Here is a 19,966-nt window from a genome sequence, read left to right as displayed (position 1 = left end):
CACACTTTTAATCATTCAAATCTCCAGTGGATCATTTAACATGAAAACACTGAAGTTTCAAGAGTATACCAAAACAAAATTTCTTGCTAAGATGATAGTTGCTAAGTTGAATGTAGATGGTTTTCTCAACAAGTGATAGAAACTCTGAGGAACCTAAGCTGGTTCCAAAGGATTTCCCATCTTCAATAAGTCTTATAAGACATCCTTGGAAGTCTATCAAGCCAAAACAGCTAAGAGCATGAAAAATTGACTATGAAAAAGTATTTGTGTGATTATCTTGTAATATTTATTATTTCTGTCATATCCATTGGCTATAATTTCATCATGTGCCTACCAAGACAATCTAAGAAATCTATTCCAACTGCATGCCCAAGAAGAAAAGGATGTAGATTTAATAAAATCTATAATTTCCTAGAGCTGCCAGAACAAATTACGACAAACTGCTTGACTTACAAAACATGTAATTGTTCTCTTGCAGTTCTGGAGGCTAGAAGTCTAAAATGAAGGTGTTGGCAGGACTATACTGATTCCAAAGGGTCTATGGAAAATTCTTTCTTGCCTCTTCTAGTTTATGGTGGGTGCTGGTAATTTTTGGAATTCCTTGGTTTGTGGAAGCATAAATCAAATCTCCACTTCTATTTTTGCATGGCCTTCTTGTCTATGAGTCTCTGTGTTCCTATGTCTCCAAATTTCTCTTCTTTATAGGACACTAGTAATGGGAATTAGGGCCAACCCCAATCCAGTATGATGTAATCTTAACTTGATTCAATCTGATAAGTTCCTTTTCCAAATACGGTCACATTCATAGGTACTAGAGTTTAGGAATTCAATATGTCTTCTTGCAGGATGCAATTCAATCCACAACAGAGAGTCTCTGCCATATTCAGCTGTGGCTTTAACCTTGAGATTCTTCCCCATGAATAATCATAAACTCTCTTTTATTCAAAAAAGAAACCAAATATATTATATGAATAGTATCATAAAATGCTCTTAATTGTGAAAATTCTCTTCAACATACTTGGTTCAGATCAAATCTTATCTTTCTACAAAGACCATCTTGTCACATTTCACAATCTATTGACTGTTAGAATGTGAAAAGTTATTTTCCTTGGCCATTAAGGTCCATTAAGAAAATATGAATATTTTCAAAAAATTAAAATTAAAACAAATCAATAAAGCAGTATAATTTTCACTGGTAAAATAACAATATGGCCAAATTATATTTTGAAGTCTGGCAAAACATTTCTATGTTGAATTATCTTCAGTCTGAAAAAGAAAATTAGTATTAAAGTTTCTGATAGTGACCAAGAGTTAGGCTGAGTAGTTGAAGGATCACATTCCTAAAAATGATTCCCCTTGGCAGCTGTTCACCAGGTAATGATTCTTCCTTGTCTAGGAATGAAACCTTAATACTATGACACCATACTTACAGTGTGTAGCTTTTATTTACTTTCAAGGTTAACAGGGCTATTATCCTTTTGCCATTGCTCTCAAAACAAAATGTATCTGGTTTTTTCTTGCTAGTCGTAGAGCAATTAGCCAAGGACAAACAGGGCAGCGGCCATTCATGTGGGTGTACAGGAAAACTTTCCTTGTGACCCACGGACACAGTAAGAGTTAAATAAATCAATTTCTAAACTCTTAAAGTACTTGCACAGGATGGCATCCATGCTTAAGATGGCCCTGAGGAATCCCTAATCATTCTCCTCTGGCTGACCTTGAGCCTGTGGGAAAGCAGGCACTGAAGGATAAGGCAGAGCTGTAAACTCTGTCCAACATGCACACAGATTCCTCTGCAGAGGCTGTGGGTTATTTTTTGTTGTTGTGCCAAGGATTTAAGGAAATTTCTTTCTAATCTTTAAATGGCCTAAACAGAAGTAAGTTTTTTCTAGCCACATACAACAAAGAATACAGATTTCATAAAACTTCGTCCAGAAAAATCATTAAACATATGAATAATAACCACAACAGGGAGAGAATAATCTGATTTTGAGAATTATCCCATTTTAACATTTAAAACAATCATTTTCAAAGGAAAAAAAATACAAGACATGAAAAAATAAGAAAGTATTGCCCAGGCACCAGGAAAAAAAAAAAATCAACAGAAACCAACTGTCCCAAGGAATCACAGATGTTAGACTTATTTTGCAAAAGCTTCAACTATTTTAAATATGTTCAAAGAGATGATGGAAACCATTTTTAAAGAAGTAAAAGAATGCTTGTCTCGCCAAATGAATTATGAAGTATATGAAATAAATGGTGTCTCACCAAATAGAAAAAAATCAATAAAGAGACAAATTATAAAAAGGAACCAAACTTTTCTGGAGCTGAAAAGTACAAAAACTAAAATTTCAGGGAAAGAAAATTTAAGTAGAGGAGCTCAACTGCAGAACTGAGCAGACTAGGACAGGCGAATCAGTAAATTTGAATAGGTCAATTGGTATGTTTTTCATTGTGAGGAAAATAAAAACAATTAAGAAAAATTTGCAAAGGCTAAGGGAACTATGGAATACTGTCAGCCATACCAACATATGAAGAGAGAATATTCGAAGAGATAACAGCTGAAAACTCCCCAAATTTGATGAAAAAAAAATTAATGTACATACTCAAGAAGCTCAAAGAACTCTAGGAAAAGCTCAGAGATCCACACAGAGGCATATGAGTCAAATTACAGAAAAACAAAGGTAAAAAAGAGAATCTGGAAAGCAACAAGGGCCCCACAATAAGACTTAAATATATTAGTCACAGGAATATAATATACAGCATAAATAATATTGCCAAAAATACTATAATAACTCTATATAGGGACAGACAGTACCAAAACTTATCCTCCCAATCATTTCATAATGTATTTAAATGTTAAATCAGTATGGGGCATGCCTGAAACTAATGCAGTATCACAGGTTATATACATATATACACACATACATACTCATGATATTAGCAGCTAACCTCTCATCAGAAGTCGTGAAGACGAGTAGGAAGTCAAGTAGAATAACATATTTAATGTTCAGAAAGAAAAAAAAACTGTCAACCAGTAACTTTACCTGGTAAATTATTTTTCAAAAATGGAGATAATCTCCCCTTTGAGTATGAATGGAACTTGCAAATATAAGATATTACTCCTTTGATTAGGTTACACTACATTGCACAGCTAACTAATAAAGCAAAATGATCAGAGTGCACCTTTCTTAATCACATGAGCTCTTTAAAAGCGCAGACTTTTTTCCAGGTGGTTCCAGAAGGGATACCAGAGAGATTCAAGGTATGAATGAGATTTCATACAAGGCATGTTCTCCCTCGATGAGATGGATAAGGTCATGTGGCTAGGACCTGAAAGCAGCTTGTAGGAGTTGAGAGCGTTTCCTGGCCAACAGCTCACAACAAAATGAATCCTGCAGTTCTATAACTGCAAGAAATTGAATTCTTCCAACAACCCAATGACCTTTTAAGTGCATCATTACAGTCAAGAGCCTACAGATGATTACAAAGCCAGGCAACATCTTGATTCTTGATTTCAATATTATGAGACACTGAGTAGAGAATCCAGCTAAACAAGGCCAAAATTCTAACACAGGGAAAATGAGATAATAATATTGGGTTATTTTCAACTGCTAAGTTTGTGGCATTTGCTATACAATGATAGAAAACTACAGTACTTTGTTATACCTTCCCATGATTAGGTCATTTTAATGAATGGAACCATTAGCTTACTGAACTCCATGACACGTGCTCCTCATATGATATTCTGATTCAAGGAAGGCGAAAAGACCCTCCTTGGTTCTTGCCTGGAACATTAAATTTGTTTCTTCATTTATTTGTTTTTAGAAAAGTTTCTGAAAATCAATTTGTAAATAGATAATATATTGGTATAGGTCACAAACCAAAATGTATAACAAGATACATAGTGAAAATTTTTCAGCCATTGTTACCCTCATCTCCACTGTTCTAACTTGTTTCCCTCCATAGCTAACCACTGCAATGTCTTGATATTCTTCTAGGGTTATTTAAAAATGCAGATGTGTGCAAAAGACTGGGGGTTTTTTTGCGTTGTTCTTTAGTTTTTTAATGGCTGCACTCACAGCATACGAAATTTCCTAGCCCAGGGATCGAACTGAATCTGAGCTATGGAAACACCAGATCGTTTACACACTGCACTGGGCCAGAGATCCAACACTAGTGAACACAGCAACCCAAGCTGCTGTGTCAGATTCTTAACCCACTGCACTACAGCAGGAACCCCACAAAGGATTGTTTATCACTACCAATATTCATTTTCCCCATCTTAAATAATACTAGAATTATTAGTTACCTTGGCTGCAGGGATAAAAACTGTACTCTCCAGGTTCCCTTACAGCTAGGTGTGCCTAGGTGGAATAAAGAGAAGGATTATGTGGAAGCTCTCAGAAACATTCTTTGAATGTTTGAAAGAAATATTCTTTGAATATAGAAGCCTTTGGCTTCTGTTTCTCCATCGTGCTGCCTAAAAAGTGGATGGTAGCTTGGACTGAGGCCAAGGCCATGATCTTAGAACCATGGCTGGTGATCGAGAAGTAAATTCCTGAGCATGCCATGGAGCATAGCCTTCATACCAATCCTGATTTTCCCACCTCCAGCAATTAACAGAAAAAAAAAAAAAAAAAAAAAAAAAAACCCTATGTTTTCTTAAAAGAAGGAGAAATCAAGATATCCCCAGACAAGCAAAACTGAGATAGTTTATCATGAGAAGATGTGTACAGGAAGACCCTGTTTTATTGTGCTTTGCTTCTTTGTGCTTTGCCTATATTGCATTTTTTACAAAGTGAAGGTTTGTGGCAACCTTTGTTTGGTGCCATTTTTCCAACAGCATTTGCTCACTCACTGTCTCTGTATCACATTTTGGTAATTCTCATAATGTTTCACATTTTTTCATTATTATTATTAACTTGTTATAGTGATCTGTGATGAGATTACCACTGTAATTGCCTTGGTACACCACCAACTATACCCATATAAGACAGCAAATGTAATCAAGAAATGTGTTCTGACTACTCAACAAGCCAATCCCTTATTTCTTGGGCCTTTTCCTTGGGCCTGTCTATCTCTGAGACACAATATTGAAATTAGGCCAATTAATTATCTCACAATAATTTCTAAGTGTTCAAACAAAAGAAAGAGTCCTATGTCTTGCTTTAAATGAAAAGCTAGAAATGATTAAGCTTAGTGAAGAAGGCATGCCAAAAGCCAAGATAGGCTGAGAACTAGGTCTCTTGTGTCAAACAGGGAGCCAAGTTGTTAATGCAAAGAAAGTTACTGAAGGAAATTTAAACTGCTGCTCCAGGAGAGACCTGAAAGATGAGAAAGCAAAACAACCTTATTGCTGAGATGGAGAAAATTTTATTGATATAGATAGAAGATCAAACAATTAAAACATTCCCTCAAGCCAAAGCACAATCCAGAATAAGGCCCTAATGCCCCTCAATTCTATGAAGGCTGAGAGAGCTGAGGAAGTGGCAATAAATAAATATCTGAAGATAATTGAGGTTGGTTCAAAGGAAGAAGCCACCTTCATAATAGAAAGTGCAAGGTAAAGCTGCATGTGCTGATGTAGAAGCAACACCAAATTATCCAGAAGATGTGGCTAAGATAATTAATGAAGGTGACTACAATAAAAACAGATTTTCAATGAAGACAAAAGAGCCTTATATTGGAAGAAGAAGCTATCTAGGACTTTGATAGCTAGAGAATAGAAGTCAATGCCCGACTTCAAAGCTTTGAAGGACAGACTGACTTTCTCTTAGGGGCTAATGCAGCTGATGAATTTAAGTTGAAGCCAATGTTCATTTAAATTCTTAAAATTCTAGAACCTTTAAGAATTTCACTAAATCTAGTCTGCCTATGTTCTATAAATGGAACAAAAAGTCTGGATGGGAGTACATCTGTTTACAACATGGATTACTAATTATTTTAAGCACATTGTTGAGATTTACTGCTCAGAATATTCCTTTCAGAATATTGATTCACTGACAATGCATCTGGACACTCAAGACTTCTAATGGAGATGTTCAATGAAATTACTGTTTTCATACCTGCTAACAGGACCCATGTTGCAGTCCATGGATCAAAGAGCAATTCTGACTTTCAAGTCTTCCTAGCCAAAAAATATATTTCTTAAGGCTATAGATGCCACAGATATAGCATGGGTCTAATGGATCTGGGCAAAGTAAATTGAAAACTTTACGGAAGGATTGTCCATTCCACATGCCATTAACAACACTGGTGATTCTTGGGAGATGCCAAATTATCCACATTAATACAAGTTTGAAAGAAGTTAATTCTAACTCTCATGACTGACTCTAAGAAAGTAAGACTTCAGTGGAGGAAGGACTTGCAGATATGGCAGAAATAGCAAGAGAACTTGAATTAGACGTGGAGTATGAAAATGTGACTGAATTTATGCAATCACATGATAAAACTTTAAATAAGAGATTGAGGGTTTGCTTATGATGGGTTAAAGAAAGCGGTTTTATAAGATGGAATATACTTTTGGTGACGATACTGTGAACATTGTTAAAATGGCAACAAAGAACTGAAAATATTGTATAAACTTAGCTGATAAAGCAGCATCAGGGCTTAAAAGGATTGACTTCAACTTTGAGAGATGTTGTACTATGGGTAAAACACTATCAAACAGCATTGCATGCCACAGGAACACTGTACATGAAAGGAAGAATTAGTTGATGAGGAAAGACCCTCCCCCAGCGAAAAGATTAAGATTCACTGAAGGTTCAGATGATTGCTAGAATTTTTTTAGCAATAACTTTTTTTTTTCTTTATTGGGCCACATGTGTGGCATATGGAAGTTCCCAGGCTAGGGGTCAAATCAGAGCTGCAGCTGCCAACCTACACCACAGCCTATAGCAACGCTGGATCCTTAACCCACTGAGTGAGGCCAGGGATCAAATCTGCATTCTCATGGATACTAGTCAGGCTCATTACCGCTGGGTCACAAGAGGAACTTCTGCAATAAGGTATTTTTTAAATTAAAATGTATACACTTTAAAAAGACATAACTCTATTGCATACATAGAATATAGTACTGTATAGACATAACTTTAACATGCCTGGGAAACAAAAAATTCATATAAATTATTCATTGTGATATTCACTTTATTGCAGTGGTCTAGAACCAAACCTGCAATATCTCTACAATATCCTAAGGTATGCCTGTCCTGCAAGAAATACCATAGAGAGTTATTTGGGCTGAAATTTTTTAAGCTTTATATTAAAGAAAAGAAGCTAGATATAAAGGGTTATATATTGTATGATTCTATTGCTATAAAAATTCCTGAATAAGTGAATCTACACAAAGAGAAACAATATAAGTGGTGGCAGGAGGATGAGGTAAGGGGAAATTTTGTCAAAAAGAAGTACATGACTTCTTTTTGAGATGAAAAAATTGTTGCAGAATTAAATAATGGTGATGAATGCACAAGATTATGAATATACTAAAAAACAATAAATTGTATATTTTAAAACAGTTAAATGGTGAATTTTATGTTATGCTTACTTTATTTCAATAGAAAAATAAGCACTAATACTATTAACTCCCTCACCTATATCTCATGTCTCTGTCTGATGTGTATGATAAAGACAGAACACAAAATAATTACTAATAAGAATCATTAATGTCCAAAATAACATCATGTTAAAAATAAAGTATTTTTAACCACTGCAGATCTGATAACAGGAAATATCTGTAATGTGGTGGGGATCTTTTCATCCATATCACTGTTTCTCCTTTAATTTAAGGCAATTTATGAAAGGACTGGCAAAGAGCAGTGACATCTAATACCATCAGAGATCTCATTCAATGCAAAAAAAAAGTCTATTTCCTCTTATTCACCAGGAACATTTTAGGATATTAGGATTCATCAGTGAACTGGCATATATCCTTGTCCGCAATGACCTTATACTACAATAGAGAAAGAAAAACAATAAACAATAATAAAAGACACGTATTATCAGAGTTCCCGTCATGGCGCAGTGGTTAACGAATCCAACTAGGAACCATGAGGTTGCAGGTTCGATCCTTGGCCTTGCTCAGTGGGTTAAGGATCTGGTGTTGCCATGAGCTGTGGAGTAGGTTGCAGACGTGGCTCGGATCCTGCATTGCTATGGCTCTGGCGTAGGCTGGCTGCTGTAGCTCTGATTCGACCCCTAGCCTGGGAACCTCCATATGAGTGGCCCTAGAAAAGGTAAAAAGACAAAAATAATAATAATAATAATAATAAAAGATAAGTATTAAATAGGATGGTATAAGACGATAATTTCTACAAAATGAAAGGCAAAATAGGTTAAAGGGGATTTGGGAGAACAGGATTAGTGGGCAACGAAGAATGAAAGAAGCATGGAACTTTGGACTTTTGTCTGTTTTGAGGGTAACATACTGAGGAGTACTCAGATAAGCCAGAAAAATGTCCTCTTTTAAGAAAGGAAAATTATGTTTCCTTCCCTGTGTCCCTACATGTCCATTGATACCAGTATCTAAGTCCTAGTAAACCAAGTTGGAAATCTTGATGCCAGTATAGATTCTTCACTATCTCTGTGTATTCAAGTATTCTACATTACTGCTTTGGTTTAGTACTGAAGTTTTGCAAGAGCATCCTAATAGGGCTTCCTGCCTCCAGTCTCACAGTTTTTCTTCCTCAGACTATCTTGTAGTCACAATGAAGAAAAACACATTTGATGTGAATGTCTCTCTTGCTTTAGTTTAAAAGCAACCAGTGGCTCTAAATTGCTCAGATAAAGTTTTAAATCAATCTGCCAGATCAAGAAATAAAACACAGGCAGTATCCTAGTAGTCTTTAGTGTTCAGTTCCTTTATCACACACACACACACACACACACACACACACACACACACACATACTATTTTGATGCTTTAGGAAGTTCCTGTTGTGGCTCAGTGGTAATGAACCTATGAGGACGCAGGTTTGATCCCTGGCTTCGCTCAGTGGGTTAAGGATCCGGTGTTGCTGTGAGCTGTGGTATACTCACAGACGTGGCTCAGATCTGGCAGTTGTGGTTGTGGTGAAGGCTGGCAGATGCATCTCCAATTCGACCCCTGGCCTGGGAACTTCCATATGCTGTAGGTGTGGCTCTAAAAAGACAAACAAACAAAAAACTATTCTGATGCTTTAAATAGTTTTAACACATATGCCTACATCCCTAAAGAATATAGCTGATTTTTGCTTAAATATTATATAAATAAAATAAAAAATAAAATTTTATATTTATTTTATATAAAATTTATATAAATAAAATCACAAAAAAACCTTTATCACCCAATTACAAGTTTGTGAGATTCACGTGTTGCTGCATGTAGCTATCATTCATTTATTTTGCTACATAACATTTACCGTTAAGAATATGTCCCAATTTATTCACCTGTTTAGGTCTTACTGAACATTTGAGTTGCTTCTCCTTTTGGGGTATTATGAAAATTGTTGGTATCGATTTCTTGATTAAATGTATCCTAAAGTCCCACAGATACGTGCATATGGTTCTCTAGGTTATATACCCAGGTGTACAATTTCTGGGTCTTAAAATATGCATATATTTAGGAGTTCCCTTCGTGGCTCTGCAGTTAATGAACCCGACTAGGATCCATGAAGATGTGGGTTCGATCCTTGGACTCACTCAGTGGGTTAAGGATCTGGCATTGTCGTGAGCTGTGGTGTAGGCTGGCAGCTGTAGCTCCGATTCAACCCCTAGCCTGGGAATGTCCATATGCCATGGGTGCAGCTCTAAAAAAAAAAAAAAAGCATATATTCAAAGATTTTCTATACTGCACACTAGGATGAAAGATCTGTTTTGCATTTTTATGATACTTGCTAGCAATCATTATAATTTTTCAGTCTTGTGGATTTTTAAAAAATTTTTATGGTCATACCCATGACCTATGGAAGTTCCTAGGCTAGGGATTGAATGTAGCTGCAGCTGTGACCTATGCTGCAGCTGTGACAATGCCAGATCCTATAAATCACTGCAGTGGCCCAGGATCAATCCCATATCTCTGTAGTGACCCAAGATGCTGCAGCTGGATTTCTAACCCACTGTGCCATGGTGGAAACTTCACTTGTGGATTTTTAATAGAAATGTATTGTGGTTTTTAACATATTATTTGAGATATAATTCACTATAAAATAATGCACTTAAAATATACCATTTAATGGTCTTTAGTATCTCAAGAGATCTGTACAATTACTACCATGATTTAGAATATCTTCATCATCTAAGAAAGAAACTAAGTACTCTTCAGTGATCACATCCGGAATCCCCAAAGGCCTCATAACCGAGCCCAAAGCAGACGCCAATGTACTTTTTGTCTCTATGGATGCCCCCATTCTGGACATCTATTTGAATGTAATCATATAACATATGAACTTTTGTAACTGATTTCTTAAACTTAGTATGTTTTCAAAGTTGATCTACATTGGAGCATGATCAAAGACTTAATTACATCATATGACCAAATAATATTCCAGTGACTTTTTTTGGATATGCCGCATTTTTTATACATTCATCCATTGATGGACATTTGGGTACTTTCCACCTTTTAACCATTATGAAAAATGTTGCTGTAAACATTCAGGTACAAGTTTTTCATGAACATACTTTTTTATGAATATTTATTTTTATTTCTCACGTGTATATCTAAAAGTGAAATTGCTGGATCATAAATCTGTGCTTAAACATTCAAGAAACCTAATGAGTTTTTACCCAGAATGGCTGAATTTGTTTTCATTACCATCAGCAGCATTTGAGGGTTTAATTTCTTCCCATCCTCACAAACACTTGTTATTATCTTCCTTCTTCAAGCTAGGCATCCTAGTGTATATGAGGTGATACTTCGTTTAAGTTTCAATTTATAGTTTCTTGATGGCCCATAAAGTTGAGCATCTATATGCTTATTGACCATTTGTTTATATTTATGGGAGAAATATTTACTCAGATCTTTGACCTTTTTAAAACTGTTTTCTTTTTATCAGTGAGTTGGAAGTTTTCACAACATTATTTTATTTTATTTTTAATATTTTTTTCTTTATTTTCCCACTGTACAGCAAGGGGGTCAGGTTATCCTTACATGTATACATTACAATTACAGTTTTTCCCCCACCCTTTCTTCTGTTGCAACATGAGTATCTAGACATAGTTCTCAATGCTATTCAGCGGGATCTCCTTGTAAATCTATTCTAGGTTGTGTCTGATAAGCCCAAGCTCCCGATCCCTCCCACTCCCTCCCCCTCCCATCAGGCAACCACAAGTCTCTTCTCCAAGTCCATGATTTTCTCTTCTGAGGAGATGTTCATTTGTGCTGGATATTAGATTCCAGTTATAAGTGATATCATATGGTATTTGTCTTTGTCTTTCTGGCTCATTTCACTCAGGATGAGAGTCTCTAGTTCCATCCATGTTGCTGCAAATGGCATTATGTCATCCTTTTTTATGGCTGAGTAGTATTCCATTGTGTATATATACCACTTCTTCCAAATCCAATCATCTGTCGATGGACATTTAGATTGTTTCCATGTCCTGGCTATTGTGAATAGTGCTGCAATGAACATGCGGGTGCATGTGTCTCTTTTAAGTAGAGTTTTGTCCGGAAAGATGCCCAAGAGTGGGATTGCAGGGTCATATGGAAGTTCTATGTATAGATTTCTAAGGTATCTCCAAACTGTTCTCCATAGTGGCTGTACCAGTTTACATTCCCACCAGCAGTGCAGGAGGGTTCCCTTTTCTCCACAGCCCCTCCAGCACTTGTTATTTGTGGATTTATTAATGATGGCCATTCTGACTGGTGTGAGGTGGTATCTCATGGTAGTTTTGATTTGCATTTCTCTTATCATCAGCGATGTTGAGCATTTTTTCATGTGTTTGTTGGCCATCTGTATATCCTCTTTGGAGAAATGTCTATTCAGGTCTTTTGCCCATTTTTCCATTGATTGATTGGTTTTTTTGCTATTGGGTTGTACAAGCTGCTTATATATTCTAGAGATTAAGCCCTTGTCGGTTGCATCATTTGAAACTATTTTCTCCCATTCTGTAAGTTGTCTTTTTGTTTTCTTTTGGGTTTCCTTTGCTGTGCAAAAGCTTTTCAGTTTGATGAGGTCCCATGGGTTTATTTTTGCTCTAATTTCTACTGCTTTGGGAGACTGACCTGAGAAAATATTCATGATGTTGATGTCAGAGAGTGTTTGGCCTATGTTTTCTTCTAGGAGTTTGATGGTGTTCTGTCTTACATTTAAGTCTTTCAGCCATTTTGAGTTTATTTTTGTGCATGGTGTGAGGGTGTGTTCTAGTTTCATTGCTTTGCATGCAGCTGTCCAGGTTTCCCAGCAATGCTTGCTGAATAGACTTTCTTTTTCCCATTTGATGTTCTTGCCTCCCTTGTCAAAGATTAATTGACCATAGGTGTCAGGGTTTATTTCCAGATTCTCTACATTATTTTATATTGAAGTCCTTCATCAGACATATGATTTGCAAACATTTTATCCCATTTTTGATTGTCTTTTACCTGTCTTGATAGTGTTCTTAGAAGCATACACATTTTTAATTTGCAAAAAGTTCTAAACATCTGTTTTTTTATTTTGTTGCTCATGCTTTTGATGCTATATTTAACTGTTAATCTTTTTTTCAAACCAATGTGAAAAAAGTAAATTAGGTTGATCTAAAAACGGTTAATGAACAAAAACATGTGTTTTAATCTTATTTTGTATTTTATTACTGCTTATGCTGTGAAACACATTTTAATGATGTTATAAAAACATATTTACTTTTTAATTTTTCTACTCTGTTGCTATAATGCCCGTTAGGCTATAATAACCATAAGGGTCGCATCATCCCCAGGCAAGCACAGGATGATGCAGTGACTGAAACTCATAGTGAAAGGAGTTCTGAGTTGAAGAAAGTTCACATGTTTCTTCTGCCTCTTAAGAGATTTTTAGAAAATCTGCTAACTGCTACTCATACTACCCATATGTGAAATGGAGAGAATAATATTAAATGGCATCATAAAATTCAAGAACAGAGGTATTGACAGGTAGCTCCAACTCAATAAATTATCCGCATTCCCATCACTCTCCTTCTTTGAGTCTTTCTGGCTTCTAGTGGCTCCCAGAAATTCTTGGCATTTCTTGGCTTATTTTTGAACTTTTTTAAGAGTGTGCTACTATAATTTTTGTAATACTATTCCATGTAATTTTCTGTAATAGTACTTCATGTAAATGAATATTGTGTATGTAAAGTCATCCTTTAAACTTGTATTTCCAATCTTTTTTAAAGGTAGATTTATTTCTCGCATCCTATGCACCCTTTCTCAGTGTTTTGGCTAACTAGCTTTACCCTTTCAAAGTTCATCAAGATAATTTAAATTAAACTAGATATATTAATAAATTTTATTTTTATTTTTTTGTCTTTTGCCTTTTCTAGGGCCACACTGCGGCATATGGAGGTTCCCAGGCTAGGGGTCTAATCGGAGCTGTTGCTTCTGGCCTACACCAGAGCCATAGCAATGTGGGATCTGAGTCTCATCTGCGAACTACACCACAGCTCATGGCAATGCCGGATCCTTAACCCACTGAGCAAGGCCAGGGATCAAACACACAACCCCATGGTTCCTAGTCAGATTCATTAACCACTGAGCCACGACGGGAACTCCCAATAAATTTTAAAATATTACTTTTAAGCTGTAAATTTAAGGTATGCATATTAGAGTTTTATATTACCTTTCCAATCTTTTATATCTGCAATCAGAACTACTTTTCACCTTAAGAATTTGTGTTAACTAGCATACAAAATGCTATATTTGTCCACAATTTTAAATACTACAAAAAAGTTAGATCCAAATTCTCTTCTTTATACTACTGTTTTCTAGACTACACATCTATAATGGCTTACTTTGGCATTTGATAAACTGAAAAATAACATCTTTATTTCCATGAAGAAAGAACGAGTCTTGTACTTTGCAATTTAATACACACAGCAAACTCACAGAAGTAAATGGACCAAGCACCACGGTAATGAGATCTAAGTTACTAAGTTTCACCAGAGTCTATTTACTCCCTAGTGTAATTAAAATAGTATAAAGTAAAATGATAAGTTTTTTGTTCTTTTCTGAATAGAAAACATTCATTCACTCCTCCATAGAGATACTAGTTTTTGAGCATAAAGCTATATTAAGAAATAGCCATTATTATAATACTTATTTTAATTTGACTAGATTTTATAAGGATTCAGCCTCATAACATTCTACATTGTTTTCTTAGAAAATTTATGAACACGGTTATGTCTCATAAGTTCAAAAGCAAAAATATACAACATAAAATTGGAAAAGAGAATGTAGCTTTATTTAGACAGTATCTTAAGCAAACATATAGGGAATTTTGGGAAATTCATGATCAGTTAAGGGACTTATCCTTTGATTATTTGGGAAAGTAAATGGAATATATACTAGTTAACTCCCTTGACTATTTCCTTTCATGAGATGTCACTATGCACTTACTAAAATAGCTAAAATAAAAAAGTAAATCTGGAAATTCCATTTGTTACCAAAGATGGCGAGCAACAGGAACTATTATTCATTCCTGGTTGATTGCAAAATGATACAGTCACTTTGGCAGACAGTATGGCAAGTTCTGACAAAACTAATTATACACTTACCATACAATCAAGCAACCATGCTCCTATGTATTTGCCTAGCTGATTTAGAAAACTTCTATACAAAAACATAAACATTAATATTTATTGTAGCTTTATTCATAACTACTTAAGACTGTGTACAACCAAGATGTTCTTCAATAGGTAAACTGATAAGCAAACAGTGGTACATCTGTACAATGGATTTTATTCAGCAATAAAAAGGAACAAGCCATAAAGTCACACAAAGTATAAATGTACATATATTGCTAAGGAAGAGGAACAATATGCAAAGTCTACATATTGTAATTTTTTTTGGCTTTTTATTTTTATTTTTTGTCTTTTTAGGGCCACACCCACGGCATATGGAGGCTCCCAGGCTAGGGGTCAAATTGGAGCTGTTACTGCCAGCCTATACACCACAGCCACAGCAACGCCAGATCCGAGCCGCATCTGCAACCTACACCACAGCTCATGGAAATGCCGGATCCTTAGCCCACTAAGCGAGGCCAGGGATCGAACCTGCAACCTCATGGTTCCTAGTTGCATTCATTTCCACTGCACCATGACAGGAACTCTGCAAAGTCTACATATTGTATTATTCAAATTATATAACATTCTGGAAAAGGCAAAACTATAAGCATGGTAAACTAACTGGTGGTGCCCAAGGTGATAGTGTGTGTTGGGGGGTGGGGTTAAGTAGGTGAAAAATAGTGGACTTTTGCAGTTAAATTATTCCATACGACGTTACTATGGTAGATTCGTTACTTAGGCATTTGTCAAAACTCATTGGATTTTATAGCACAAGGAGTGAAGCTAAATGTATGCAAATTTAAAAAATCATTCAGGAGACTAGGGCATCCTGAGATGGAAAATAGACTGTAATAAAATAATCTGATTATATTATAAACAAATGAAATAACCTCACTAATGGAGGAGAAGGGGAAAGATGCTGATTTAAGCATCTCGTTATGTTTTGTTGTACTTTTTCTACATGAGTATGGTTAACAATTATGGTACATTTCCACATGAAAAAAATCACCTGAAAGATTATAGATGATGAAAGCCAACTTCTCACTTTTGGAGTAAGAGGTTACAGATGAGGAAATAGAGGGAGAATAATCCTTGTGGCAATGAATTAGAGTTGGAAACAATATTACAAACTAATGTTCAGATTAATGTACATATGGAAATATTTATAGATATGAGTATGTCCACAGGTTGGTGTGTCAAATTTATGATAGTTGAAAGAGCTAGGAAAAAATGGCACCTATTAGCAATGAGCACACCTAGCACCTAGATGACTAGTTTTTGGATTTGAAAAACATTCTCTTTGGAGAACTGGTAGAATTTAGATCGGAGGAAGGGAATCTACAGGATGAGTTTGAACATCTTGTAGTAGTAGAAATTAATGAAGTGATCAAAGCACATACACTCAAATACATAACACTGAGGGCATGTCAAAAGGACACAAGAGTCAACTGAAAGAGTTGGCAATGCCCATAGCTGGAACCATCTGATCAACCAAATGATTTGGCATTAGATTATAGCCCTAAGTAAAAACTAAATGTCTGTGAATCCATACAGATATAAATAAATGACTAAATAGCTGGAGGAAAATACACAAATATCCTACGGAAAAGAATTCCAAGTAATTTACGTAGTCTCCTCCCTCAAAAAGATTGAACTTAACTCTCACCTTAAGTGTGGGCTGCAACCATAATGACTTACATCCGAAGAGTACCATGGAAAGAGAAATGAAATAATAGCTTTACAGTGGAGATGTGACAAACTCCACCTCAACCAAGGAACAAAGTTTAAATGTATAGTTATTTGTAATCATGTCATGCTGATATTATATGATGATGTCATGTTGACATTTTATGACGAGAATGACACTTCTTTGTAGTATTCCTGTCTTCCAAAAAAATAATCAGGAGAAAAACATCACAGAGATCACAGTCAATTGGGCATTCAGAGCACTCATCAAAACTGTCAAAGTCACCAAAAACAAGAAAGTCTAAGAAGCTATTACAGCCAAGAGAAGCCTAAGATACAACTGAATGTATGTATTTATTTATTTTATTTTTTTCCTCAGCTACTTTATGTTTTTAATACTTAATGAATTTTATTACATTTATAGGTGTACAACAATCATCACAACCAAATTTTACAGCATGTCCATCCCAAAACCTCAGTGCATCCCCCACCCCCCTGAATGTATGTATTTATTAAGAGTATGTGTGTACGTGTGTGTGTGAATGTATACATGTATAATCATTGTAATAGTGGTGGTTCCTGCAATAACTTTTTCTTCCATTTGTACTTGGTGATTGTGTACACGTTACTTAAACAATACATCAACATTCTAGAAATTTTAAAGAATAAAATAAATTCCTCACAAATCTTTTGGTTTTATCTGAATTCACATATTGCTTCCATTTCTTCAGTCAGTAAGGAATTACCTGGCAATTTAAAACATCTTTGCTTTCATAGCATGAAAGGTTGAATTATACATTTGCTTTCCATTTAAATTATCCTTTCAAGAATGTTCAAAAGATGCTTTAAATACTCCATTTATCTCCATCATATCATTATTAAAGAGAAAACAGAAAACTCAATAAATAACAGGTATAATAAAAATTACCTGCCTCATTTTTACTTAATCTTTCTTGTCTTTACCTGTAGTAAGGGATAGCGGTAGGAAGGAAAGGAAGGGAAAATAATCATAATTTTCTCTACCAAGTCTTCTCAACACTGGCATTCTCTTTTTGTATGCTGTATTATTATGAAAATATTTAAATGATTTATATATGTTTATTATTAAGAAAAGGAGATACTGTAATATAGGTGATAGTAGGAACAATCTAACAGATGCTTTTTCCATAGAGAGTTACATGGTGGCATTTTATGGATTATATAGATATAATATAGCTTACTTTCCAAGATAATATTAAAATGTTAAACATTTGAAATAGACAAAGCAAATAAATCACAAACTCTTAATACCTCCATGACAGAGTGTTCTCAAGATAATTTATAGAGAATTGAAGGGCATTTTCTCAATCTTTTGCTTTCTTCATACCTGAGTTTTTCAAGTTCCTATCACTAATTTTAAGTTACACCCACACATCCATGATCTTTTCACAGACAGAAGTAAAATAAATGTAAGAACTATTGTTCACTGCCTGATCTATCAAAGACCAGTGACAACTGTCAAAAATCAATTCACATTATTTTAACTAAACTTTGTATGATTAATTGCTTCTAAGTCATTGAATAAATTTATGTTCTTTAGTCATCATTAAAATAGAAATTTGGTGGCCGGCAGCTGTAGCTCCAATTCAACCCCTAGCCTGGGAGCCTCCCTATGCAACAGGTACAGCCCTAAAAAGACAAAGAAAAAAAAATTATACTAGGAAAAATTGACTTTTTTCTATCAATTAAAATACCAGTATTTTAAAAAATGTATGCTATAGGTAAGAGAGAGTGCCTGTATGGATTTCTAAAATATAAATGATTAAGTCAACATGTTCTATGGAAATATGTGTCCATGTCACAAACATTCTACAAAGCCACATAGTTTAGTTTTGTTTTTTGTTTTGTTTTTTTGTGGGGTTTTTTTTTTTTTTTTTTTTGTCTTTTTGCCTTTTCTAGGGCCGCTCCTGCAGCATATGGAGGTTCCCAGGCTAGGGGTCGAATCGGAGCTGTAGCTGCCAGCCTACACCAGAGCCACAGCAAAACGGGATCCGAGCCATGTCTGCAACCTACACCACAGCTCATGGCAATGCTGGATCCTTAAGCCACTGAGCAAGGCCAGGGATTGAACCCGTAACTTCATGGTTCCTAGTCAGATTCGTTAACCACTGTGCCATGATGGGAACTCCAAAAGCCACACAGTTATTGTTCTTGGTCATGTAAGAACATAGGATTCTGGCCTGATAATCTAATGTTCTATTCATTATAGTAAACTGACACTGTAATATTTGCATTAGTATATGTACATTAGATTTGGTAGTGTTACATCTTCTGATCTATATTTTTGGGGTGGAAAAAAAATGTGGGTAATATGTCTGCCCAGTCAAATACCTAGCTAGTTATGTATCTCTGCAAGAAATTACAAATCAAGTTTTAGGATTTTGATGGACAATAAATATCTAAAATCAAGTCATATCATATTGTTGACCCTATAACATATGATGCTGAAATAAAACATGACTTTATAATGGGCATTTGTAAATTTTCATAACACAATTGTAAGATTATATCCATACTTTTAACAGGATATATATGTATTTTTGTCATCCTACATATGTTCAGAATCTAGGTACTTTACATTGGTTTTGCTTATATTGTCATTGTCTGTGATCTATCTTCTCTCTCCTATTAGCAGCTGCAATCTCCCTCACACATGCTGCCGTTCTTATTTGCTGACATGTATTTTATTTTACCCATCTACATGCACTAAAAGCCATTTTATTCTTACATACATAAAAAGATTAACTTTATCAATAATTATTTACATTCAAAAAACTTACAAGCATATTTCTACATGAGGCACAATATCACTTTCAGAAAACAACACATATAAAAGATGGCTTTTATTTCACCACCGTGAACCTTCCAGCTAGAATAAATACCTTAATATTTGTTTAATATTTTAAGAATGAGGGATTGGATAAGATTTAAATGTCCAGGTAATATCAATAAATATGAATAAAATGAGCATTTGCCAATTATTCTAAGTGTATTTTTAAAAATGAAATCTTTATAAAGAAAGGGTGGTTTTTCCAGTTGTTTTTTACAGTCACAGAAAATGTGATACTTCAATGGAAAATAAAAATAAAATTGACACTTTTTTCTCTTTTGGTCCTATGGTTATTTCTTTCTTCGATTTTCTTTGTCAGAATATTACACAGAACTACTGAACTGGAAATATTGCTTGATTTAACCCTTGAGGAAAGAAAAACAAGATAACGTGTGCAAATGAAACTCAGTATATATGCAAAAGTAATTCTAAAATGATGTATTTTTATAAATAATTTTTCAAATACTACTTTACTACTGGATAATCAGATAATTTCTAAAGAAACAGGTAAAATTAAAGGCGTAGAGGCTCAAAAATAGTCCAGTTCCAAAATACATGTATTCAGGACTAAGGCTTCATATCACATCATACAACAATTTTCACATTAGAACTGACATCATATCAGTCAAATACGTAATAGATATTCAATGAGTTTCCTCATTGTGGCTAGCACCATGAGAAGCTACAAATATGCTAGCA

This window comes from Sus scrofa, chromosome 11, assembly GCF_054392235.1.
Source record: "Sus scrofa isolate SSC_HxYL_T2T_F1_AM1 chromosome 11, Sscrofa_HxYL_maternal_Yorkshire_Landrace_v2.0, whole genome shotgun sequence".
NCBI lineage: Eukaryota > Metazoa > Chordata > Mammalia > Artiodactyla > Suidae > Sus > Sus scrofa.
This window is presented reverse-complemented; position numbering follows the sequence as displayed.